Consider the following 8,153-nt stretch of genomic DNA (forward strand, 5'->3'; position numbering starts at 1 on the left):
ATAGACCATAACCCAAATCCCAGGATCCGGTGCTCAATCTCATTAACTCTTGACTGGCCCGAGTAGATTTCTTAATAATAAGCAGGCCATGAATTTCCTGATCCATGGCACTAGCTGCTGCAGGAACCCTTATTTTGTAACCTCAGTATTGATGGAATCTTTCCTCTTACCCCCCTGCAATTGTCTCTCTCTCTCTCCCTCTCTCTTGCTCCTGAAAGAGGGTTTTTTATACTGGGACAAGGTTCTGTGGCCAGCGATGGTCCAGTACCACCTTGCCCAAGAGATTATTCTTCATGGTTCTAAACTATTTCCATTGGCTGAAGGGTCGGTGAGCAAGTGACACAGATTTAAGATAATTGGCAAAAAAGACGGGGGCGGGGAGATGAGCAGAATTTTTTTTACACAGCGAGTTTCCTACATTACAACAGTAAACTTCAAATGTACTTCATTGGCTGCAAAGTGCTTTGGGATATCCCGAGGTCGCAGAAGCAGCTGTAGAAATACAAGTCTTTTTAAAAACTATCGCAGCAGATTTCCTTTTCTCCCCCCGCCCCCCCTCCCCACCTATTCTGGCCACAGCCTAAATTGACTTGGTCCTCTTTTTATAGAAAACCAAATGACCTGTAAATTAACTAGAACTTGAAATGAAACTTAGCAAATCAAATTTAAATTACATTGCCCGGGGTGACGATGCACTCCGGTCCCCGCAGTGCCCACCGGTCGCGGAAGGCCTCGAGCGTGCCGGCAGACACCGCGTGCTCCATCTCCAGGGCCACCCGGGCGCGAACATAGCCGCGGAAGAGAGGCAGGCAATCTGGCCGGACAACCCCCTCGACCGCCCGCTGCCTGGACCTGTTAATGGCCACTTTGGCCAGGCCCAGGAGCAGTCCCACGAGGAGGTCCTCCGATCTGCCCGCTCCCCTCCGCACCGGGTGACCGAAGATCAGGAGCGTGGGACTGAAGTGCAGCCAAAGATCGAGGAGCAGCCCCTTTAAGTCTAAATTGGCTTGGTGATGACACTGGAGCAAGACAGAGAGGCGCAATCATGTAAGGATGTGAAGTGTAAGTAATAAAGCCTCACTCGCTTACTGAAGGTCACAGACAAGGAAGCAGAAAAGGCAGATTGAGCTAATCGAAATTCACATTAGGGTAATGTTACCGCTCAGGGTCATTGCGGTTCAATGAACAATGCAAGACTCCTCTAGCACACATCTGTTATTAATTTACAGTTGAATGAAGAGGTTGGTGTCTAAGGGAAGTTGCTCCACGGGCGATGTTACGAAAAAGCTGTATTTACATTTTGTTTCAACTGTTTTGTCAGAACTTATTTTCCTTGTGCTCCAAGGCAACTTCTAGTCACTCCCTCACCCTTTAATCTGACAGACAGCGCAAACAACAAGGTTCCTACATCAGCTGGTAAAATAACTTCTAGGTTTCCACCCAGGCTCGATGCTTCTCCTTGAAGCATTTACTTTAGGCGATATGATTTATATCATTCAACCAGCTGGAGAGAGAGGAGACAAAGTAAGAGCTTCATCCGTCTTCATCTCTCCCGCTGTTCCTAATGTAGAGTAATACCTTTGGAAATGCTGTTGATCACAAATTGCTTTGCAGTGTAGCGGTTCTGTCATTGGACGAGTAATTCAGAGAATGTGGAGTTTAAATCCCATGTTGCCAGTTTGAGGCTTTGAATTCAGTCTGGAGATTAAAAAGCTCGATTTTAAAAAAGTGACCATGAAGCTGTCAGATTGTTGTACAAACTCAACTGGTTCGCTAATGTCCCTCTGGGAGAAGGAAACCTGCTGTCCTGACCCGCTGTGGTCTGTATGTGACTCCAGTCCCACACCATGGTTGACTCTTAACTGCCCACTGATGCAGATGCTGTACACCATTCATATATTTAAACAAACATTTTCAAAGCCTCAAACATTGAAACAGGAAAACTGGCAAATGTTTAAGAATTGAGTGTCCGGGGATTAAATGAATTTTAAATTAAACATTTTCATAAAACATTTCCTTTCACGCAAAGGGTAGAAAGCATACGCTGGTTTTTACACAGATTTATTCATGATTTTAATCGCTCCCCCATTGGCAGCCGTGCCTTCAGCTGCCTGGGCCCTAAGCTCTGGAATTCCCTCCCTAAACCTCTCCGCCTCTCTCTCCTCCTTTAAGACACTCCTTAAAACTGACCTCTTTGACCAAGCTTTTGGCCACCTGTCCTAATATTTCCTTATGTGGCTCGGTGTCAAATTTTGTTTGATAATCGCTCCTGTGCAGCGCCTTGGGATGTTTTACTACGTTAAAGGCGCTATATAAATACAAGTTGCTGTTGTGATTTACCGGAGGTTAAATCAACTGCATATTTCTACAAAAATTTAACAAGCTTCAGATCTGGGGCGGACACGGAGAGGAGGTGGGGTATGCAGGGGATGGAAACATAGAAGAAACATAGAAAAATAGGAGCAGGAGTCGGCCATTCGGCCCTTCGAGCCTGCTCCGCCATTCAATATGATCATGGCTGATCCTCTATCTCAATACCATATTCCCGCTCTCTCCCCATACCCCTTGATGCCTTTTGTGTCTAGAAATCTATCTATCTCCTTCTTAAATATATTCAGTGACTTGGCCTCCACAGCCTTCTGTGGTAGAGAATTCCACAGGTTCACCACCCTCTGAGTGAAGAAATGTCTCCTCATCTCAGTCCTAAATGTCCTACCCTGTATCCAGAGACTGTGGCCCCTCATTCTAGACCCCCCAGCCAGGGGAAACATCCTCCCTGCATCCAGTCTGTCTGGCCCTGTCAGAATTCTTTACGTTTCAATGAGATCCCCTCTCATTCTTCTAAACTCTAGTGAATACAGGCCTAGTCGACCCAATCTCTCCTCATACGACAGTCCTGCCATCCCAGGAATCAGTCTGGTGAACCTTCGCTGCACTCTCTCTATGGCAAGTATATCCTTTCTTAGGTAAGGAGACCAAAACTGCACACAGTACTCCAGGTGTGGTCTCACCAAGGCCCTGTACAACTGTAGTAAGATATCCTTGCTCCTGTACTCAAATCATCTTGCAATGAAGGCCAACATACCATTTGCCTTCCTAACTGCTTGCTGCACCTGCATGTTTGTTTTCAGTGACTGGTGTACAAGGACACCCAGGTCCCTTTGTACATCAACATTTCCCAATCTGGCACCATTTAAATAATACTCTGCCTTTCTGTTTTTCCTACCAAAGTGGATAACTTCACATTTATCCACATTATACTGCATCTGCCATGTATTTGCCCACTCACTCAACTTGTCTAAATCGACTTGAAGCCTCTTTGCATCCTCCTCACAACTCACAATCCCACCTAGTTTCGTGTCATCAGCAAACTTGGAAATATTACATTTGGTTCCCTCATCCAAATCATTGATATATATTGTAAATAGCTGGGGCCCAAGCACTGATCCCTGCGGTACCTCACTAGTCACCGCCTGCCACCCCGAAAAAGACCTGTTTATTCCTACTCTCTGTTTCCTGTCTGTTAACCAATTTTCAATCCATGCCAGTATATTACCCCCAATCCCATGTGTTTTAATTTTGCACAGTAACCTCTTATGTGGGACTTTATCAAAGACCTTCTGAAAATCCAAATACACCACATCCACTGGTTCTCCCTTATCTATTCTACCAGTTACATCCTCAAAAAACTCCAGTAGGTTTGTAAACACGGTTTCCCTTTCATAAATCCATGTTGACTTTGTCTAATTCCATTGATATTTTCCAAGTGTCCTATTATCACATCCTTTATAATAGACTCTAGCATTTTCCCTACTACTATCCCACCTTTTCCAAAGGTGGTTTTTATCACTTAAGGGTTCGAGACTGAAGTTATGAACATCTGTGTTGAGTATTTAGCCTGATGATTCTCCCTCCTTGCTCCCGAGTGCTGCTTTGCAAATGGCAAAAATTCAGCGGGGATGTGTAGATTTGCGTCCACAAATCGCACCCTCATTAAATTGATCTCTGCAGCGATGACACTTCAAAATTACTGTAAAGCGCTTTGGGGCGTCCTGAGGGGGTGAAAGGCGCCATGTATAAACCCAATAGATTTAACACGTAACAATTCCACAAGAAAACTTAGTGACAAGGCAATTATGGGGCACTGCAGCTTTAAAAGTTTACTCCATTTAAAGATATTTCCTCTCCTCCCTTTTACACGTCCCATGATCTGTTACAGGACTTTGCTATATTGATCCTTTTGCAAGCCATTGACAGCATTGGTACAATGGCACACATTGACATCCTATTCCCAGTTAGGAATTCGTTTTCCAGATGATTTGTGCCTCTCATTAGTTTTTCATGTCATTGGCCCAGAAATTCGGGTCGGAGGCTTCCCGCGGGTACAAGCCCCCGACCTGCACTTACCCAGCGCGCCGGCCATTGAGCTGTGGGCCCGCGTGGAATTCCGATCCTGGGCCTCCTCCAACTGCCGGCGCGCAGTGCTTGTGTATCCCAGGGGCGCAGTTAGTTCGATGCGTCCCCTGGGATCATGTGGGCCATGGAGAGCCAATGGTAGCAGGGAATGCTTCATTCATAAGTTTGACAGGATGGGCTGTCAAACTTATAAATAATATAAGCCCCAAAACATCACTAAATCATCAAATAAATTGAAAAAAAAAAATCACATTTTTAAAATAAACTATAAATTATATGAAATAACAATATTAAACAATAATTTAAATTTTTGAAAAAAATAATTTTATTTTCTAATGGGGCTAAAAATAAAAGTATTTAAAAATAAACCTGTGGAAAAAATGTTTTAATTTTAATTAATTCACCACTTACCTTGTAAAAAGCCGGCCTTGCGACTGCTTTTTATATGTGTAACTTCTGGAGACTTACCCTCCCGGGAAAACCTGCAAAAAAAAACGTAAGTTCGATGCGCACGCGCTGCCTCCCCGGTGCACGCGTTCGACCTCTGAACCCCTTCTTTCAGGGGAACGGAAGTGCCGGTTTCCCGCGCATGCGCAGTGCATGCAGGAAACCGGCTCTTCCATTGGGCTTACGGGTGAGTACCCCGTGCGTACTCACCCGTGGAGACCCGAATTTCTGGGCCTATGTTTTCTTAATGTTATGTTTCAATGTTATCTAACTTTCAACAAAGCGGCTCACCAACACCTTCTCAAGGGCAACTAGGGATGGGCAATACATGCCAGTAACGCCCAGATCCCATGAACGAATAAAAATAAATATCTGTGTTATTGACCTGTTAATCACGATTGATTAACTGCCCTAGTTTCTAGTATCAAACCAGAGGTCATTCAGCTCTAACCCGATCAGCCTGGTGTGTCCAGATGCACCTTCTCCAAGTCTACCTCACTGCGCTAAGAAAATCATCATGTGGCGAGTGGCAAATGCAGATCTGACTACATCACACCACAGCGAAAAAAGCAACGTGAAAAAGAAAACAAAAAGAAAAAAGAACTTGCATTTCTCCAGCGCCTTTCGCGACCTCAGGACGTCCCAAAGCGCTTTACAGCCAATGAAGTACTTTTTGAAGTGTAGTCACTGTTGTAATGTGGGAAACGCGGCAGCCAATTTGCGCACAGCAAGGCTTCTTCAAATAGTGGCCGTGGGATCTTTTACGTCCACTGAAAGGGCAGATGGGGCCTTGGTTTAACGTCTCATCTGAAAGACGGCACCTCTGACAGTGCAGCACTCCCTCAGCACTGTACTGGGAATGTCAGCCTGGATTTTCATGCTCAAGTCTCTGGAATGGGACTCTAAACCCACAATCTTCTGACTCAGAGGCGAGAGTGCTGCCCACTGAGCCACGGCTGACTACTATGTGCAGCAGCTTGGCAACGCAGCTTTAATGGCACTCTCCTCTGAACCTCACCAGTCTCAGTGGTGTCTCCCTGGTGATATCTTCTATGTAGCACTTCCGGCGCAGATGTTCCTTCTCTCCCCTCTAACTCTACAGTGGTACAGAGACAGCCATCAAAATGAGCTCCAATCGAGGCGCTGGGGCCAATTAAATCAGCAACTCGTCGGCAATCCTGGATACATTTCATTTCGTTAGTTGAAATGATCAGGCATGAAAATCATGTGTACCTGAAATAATGGGGGGGAGTGGGGTGGGTGGGGTTCGATGTCCACTGCCCCTTGTTGGGTGTTTACGGGACGGTTATGGGGCTGGGAATGGGTGTCTGTCTCCTGGCCGCCCCACTAACACCCGGCGATGCGACCGCTGCCGCCATTTTGAATTGGGGCCGACGCTGGTGTCCCAAGCACCCACCTGTTTCAGGCGATCGGCCCATTTTAACATGGACATCGAGGCGCTATGACGTAACTCAGACTCCGATCGCCATTTTAGGTTTGTAATTAGTCGGAGCCTGCGCCGGGCTCACCCCGACCAGGTCCACGAGCGATGGGATCGAAGAGGCCCCGACCAATGGTAAGCATCTAGTTATTGTTCTGGGCCTCGGAAGAGCAGGAGTGGAAACCACAAAAATAATCTAGGCCAGTGCCTCCCCAGAACCCCTGGCTCTGCAATCGCGACCGCCGCCACCCCCCCCACCACACTCTTCAATCGTAACCCCCGAAGACCCCCTCCTCCTACCCACACCGCACTCTTCAATCGTGAAAGGGAGGTGTTGTGTATGTACCTTTAAGGGAATAACTGGTCTTAGACTGCAGTACCGGCAGTGACCACCCCTGTATAAAAGGCCCTAGCAGTCTTCTGTATTTTCAGTCTGACGCTGCCTCCTGTTCAGTAAAGTACCTGTTAAACTGTTCTCCCGAAGTCCGTGTATTATTGAGGCGCGGACTTTACAGTGGCGACGAGTAAGTTCGAACTCACCTGCAGTGTGGCATCATTACATAAATTTAAAACAGAAATAGACAGTTTCCTAGAAGTAAAGGGAATTAAGGGTTACGGGGGGCGGGCAGGAATTTGGACATGAGTCTAGATTTGGATCGGTCATGGCCCTGTGGGTAGCGGAGCGGGCCCAGGGGCCGTGTAGCCTGATCCTGCTCCTATTTCGTGTGTCTAATTCTGTTAGATTCAGGAGATGGTTCTGTGATAGTGGATTGGCGGTTAGGATCAGATCAGCCATGATCTTATTGAATGGCGGAGCAGGCTCGAGGGGCCGATTGGCCTACTCCTGCTCCTATTTCTTATGTTCTTATGCTCTTATCTCACGGGGATCTCGCCTGAAAGGAAGGTCCTGGAAGGTCGTAGTCTGAGCAACAGGCGTCGACCGAGGGCAACCGCCCAAAGAATCCATCGGTGTTCGGAGAATTGCGGGAGAGACTGTGGTTCCAGCGAATCGTGCTGGTAGCAGGTAGCGCGCTGACCCTTCCGGACTGCGGCGGGCTCAAGCTCGATCGAGCGGCTCTACAAAACGGGCCGCACAGCGTCGCCGGGGAAAAGAAAACAAGAGAGAGAGGGTGGAGCGCACAGGGCGCGGTCGATGCTCAAGAACAGGACAGCGGAGAGAAACTAAATGGGGGGGAAGGAAAGCGAGACGCGCCGAAGCTGCGGGTCGCCGCCATTACCCCGTAGAATGCCAGGAGCAGCGTGGCAGTAAAGGGAAGAAACAAAAGCGCGGGAGGCGCCATTTTATCCTGTTGGGGAAGAAGCAAAAGCACGGGAGGCGCCATTTTATTCCATTGGGGAAGAAGCAAAAGCGCGGGAGGCGCCATTTTAAATCGCCCAAGATGCCGAAAAGTGGCAGTATCACTGCTTTCGACAACGAGGTAGAAGACTGGATCACGTATGTGGAAAGAATTGAAGTGTACTGCAAGGCAAATGAGGTGGCCGATGGAAAGAGGGCGTCGGTATTATTAAATCTGATGGGTGCGAGTATGTACGGCCTATTGCGGAATTTAATTACCCCAGCTAAACCAATGGAGAAAAGTTTTGAGGAGATTGTTCATATCTTACAGGAACGCCTAAGCCCTACACCACTGCTGATAGCAGAAAGATTCAAGTTCCATAAAAGAAACCAGCACAAAGGTGAGAGCAATGCTGACTATCTTACGGAACTATGCAAGCTATCGAAGCACTGTCAGTTTGGAGCAGGACTGGCAGACACCTTACGGGATAAGTTTGTCTGCGGGCTCCAGAGTGAAGGAACCCAGAAACGACTACTTTCAAAAAAGGACCT

The sequence above is a fragment of the Somniosus microcephalus genome, chromosome 19, assembly GCF_052327205.1.
Source record: "Somniosus microcephalus isolate GS21.2 chromosome 19, FLI_Smic_1.0, whole genome shotgun sequence".
Classification (NCBI taxonomy): domain Eukaryota; kingdom Metazoa; phylum Chordata; class Chondrichthyes; order Squaliformes; family Somniosidae; genus Somniosus; species Somniosus microcephalus.